This window comes from Anomaloglossus baeobatrachus, chromosome 7 (assembly GCF_048569485.1).
Source record: "Anomaloglossus baeobatrachus isolate aAnoBae1 chromosome 7, aAnoBae1.hap1, whole genome shotgun sequence".
Taxonomy (NCBI): Eukaryota; Metazoa; Chordata; class Amphibia; order Anura; family Aromobatidae; genus Anomaloglossus; species Anomaloglossus baeobatrachus.
The window spans coordinates 124498651-124498942 of record NC_134359.1 but is presented as its reverse complement, the minus strand read 5'-3'; positions in this window follow the sequence as shown (position 1 = coordinate 124498942).

The following is a 292-nucleotide window of genomic DNA, read 5'->3' as shown; positions in this document are numbered from 1 at the left end:
GTTTCTCTTATTTTGATACACAGCCAAGATGAGCACAGGGCTGAGGGCTGTAGCCTGGGGCCATGGGCTTTATCTGTGCTGGGTATCATAATATGGGAGACCCTACTCCAATTCTTTCATTTACTTATTAATTTTTATACCTCGATACTGATCTGCAGACAGTAACTGTGAGTGGTTGAAGTCAGACACTGTCACACAGGCTGAGAGCACATCTGACTGCAACCAATCACAGATGCAAGGATAGCCAGTGATTGGGAAAAGCAGGTAAAGCAGTGTATATGCAATGAGCATA